This window comes from Apaloderma vittatum, unplaced genomic scaffold, assembly GCF_000703405.1.
Source record: "Apaloderma vittatum isolate BGI_N311 unplaced genomic scaffold, ASM70340v1 scaffold12760, whole genome shotgun sequence".
NCBI lineage: Eukaryota > Metazoa > Chordata > Aves > Trogoniformes > Trogonidae > Apaloderma > Apaloderma vittatum.
In genome coordinates this window covers 49,611-52,264 of record NW_009695164.1, presented here as the reverse complement: position 1 = coordinate 52,264, position 2,654 = coordinate 49,611, and positions in this window count along the sequence as shown.

Genomic DNA, 2,654 nt, shown 5'->3' with positions numbered 1-2,654 from the left:
TTGAACTTCTTTTATCTTATCCCACGGGCCTCTCATTATATCTTCCCTCTCCCCTGTCCATCTAAAAAAAGGGGTATGATAGAGCAGCCAGGGCCAAACCAGCACAGTCCCCCTTCTCTGTGTGGATTCATCCCGCTGCAGGGACCGTGCGGGCACAGTTTTCTGGCTGTGCTGCGGGCACGCGGGAAGATGAGACCGGCTGATGCCTCCTGTGCAATATTCTGCTTGAACACATGGAGGCAAAACTGCATTTCTGGACAGATGCGCCGATGCTGAGAAGCTCAGCCCGGAGCTTCTGGCACAGCCGGCCTCCTGCCCCCACCCTTCCTGGCTCTTCCCTTGGGATTCGGGGGAAGCATTGACCCCGGTTGCTGGGTGCTGCCTGGGAGCTTTTTTTTTTGAGGGTCCACAAAGGGGCCCCAAACCCCCCTGCCCCGAGCAGCGGGGCTTGGCCGCGGGGTGCTCTGCCAGCTGCCGGGGGACAGAGGTGATGGAGTGCTGGTGATGCTGCTGAGGGCACCCTGCCAGGGTCACCCTGGGCCCAAAAGTAGTAATGGCCGGTCCGACAGACTTCCCTTGCCCTGGCAAGCATCTCCAAATGAGGTTTGCAACCATAAAATAATTTCTGTGTCTCTCTCCCAAGCGTTGTTAAACTTCCATAAATTAGAGATCAATATTTTAACACTGCGGCAGGGTCACTGGCTGCCAACTGTTAATGAAAACCATTTTTTCCCCGCTTTCATTTTCAGCTTGGTGTTTCTCAAAGGTGAAGCTCAGCTCCTGAATGGCTCCGGTCCCCTTTTCCAGATGCTTGACTGCTTTCGTGGGCGTACAGCAGCCTGCCTGAGCCTGCAGCCAAACCTCAGAGGAAGGTTTTCCTCACCCGGTGCCTCCAGCTGAGGCCGGTGGTGCTGCTGGGATTTGGCCCTGGGGGTGCTGTGGGTGCCCAGGTGAACAGGCAGAGGCCGGGGTATTTGGGGCAGATGTGGTGGGGGAATGGCTCGTCCAGGCGAGATTACCAGCAGAGGGCAATGCTGGGATGGATTTCTACCTCTGTGCAGCTCAGGAGGTGTTAAACCAGAGCTGGTCCAGCCTGGGAGAGGGAAGGAGACAGATGCTGGGACTGAAGTTCCCCTGGACTTGTGACGTTTCCCTCTGCAGGCTGCAGGGAACCCTCTCACAGGTGCCCAGCACCTCCCTGTCCCACCGAGGAGGGCTGGAGGTGACGATGTGAGCTGCCGTCCTGCCTGCACCATGATCACGGGCAGCTCTGGGGAAGCAGCTGTGGAATCAGGGTATCCCAGCTCAAAGTGGGCCAAATCCTGGGTGATGTTGGGTGTTCTGAGTGCTCTCAAAGATCAAGGCTTGTGCTTCGCTGCTGGCCCATTCCCTGAGGGCAATGCAGAGCACTGGGAGGGCAGAGCATCTCAGTAGGGTTTGTGCACCCGTGTCACCAGTGGGGACAAGAGCATCCCTCCAGCAGGCACCGACTGAAGCTGTGGCTCCTCCTGGCGTGCCGATGCCATCTGGGGAAGCGAGGAGCAGTTGTGGTTGTGCAGGTGAGATGGTGGGGGTGGGAGCTTGGTCTCTTGTGAACATGGTAGTAGGGGAAGGGGAAAATGGGGTTAAAATGCAGTGAGGTTACACTAAGTGCCTGTGGGATGGAGCACAGGAAAGCCCACGCACAAAGGACCCTAAAAGGAGCAGCTGCATGTAATGGGGCTGGAAGTGGGTGCTTAAAGACAAGAAAATCATCACAATAACCAGAGAAATCCCAGGGTGCCCGGATGGCTGCATGGCAGGTTCCTGGGACTCAGCTGACAGGCAGTAATGTGGCAGCTTGGCCCTGCGGGGGTGCATCAGCCCCTGCCACAACGTTAAATGCTCTTTTTCAAGTAACTCTGTGCCCAAGGCTCACTGACTGTCCCTTGCTCTGCAGTGATCCCTGTCTCTCCCACCAAGGTGTACTGGAAAAGCAACTTCCTTCTTCCCTGCTCTGGCCACCTCTGGAGGTGACAGAGGTCACATCCAATGACAGCAGCATCAGGTTTGGAGAGACGAATGCCTTCCTCTACTGGACCAGTAACTTTTTTGGCAGCACAACCACTGTTACCTCTGTCCTCTGGGCTCCCTTCTCCTGCCCTGCAGCACACGGATAGAGGAGCTAGCACCTTCCTGGGGCTGCTGCTGTTTAACATCCTTGCTTTGCATTGCTTCGCTGTGGTTTCATGAAGGGGAGCACGTGATGGTCTCTTTAGTCTCTATTAACAGAAAAAGAGCCGGGCAAAATGTGTCGGCAGCTGAAGTGCTGTGTGGAGGAGGAGGAGGAGGCAATCTGTGCCTGCAGCCAGAAAGCGATGCTGCTCTGGGTACCGCGGGGGCTCTCGTCATCCCGCGGCTGTTCCCTGCAGAAAAGGGGATCAGCTCAGCGGATCAGCTCTCTGCCCTTACAGCTTTTATTTCACCCTCCAGGAAAGTTGCTGCTCCGAAGGCTGCCGTAAGCACAGCCCCGTCCTCAACCCCAGCAGAACCCTGGCTGAGCTTCCCCTCTGCATTTCCCAAGATCATTTGTCTTCCGTGAGAGAAGTTTGCCTCCTGACCAGGGCTGGGGGCTTTTGAAGAGCTTGGCCAAGGGTGTCCACATTCCTCCTCCT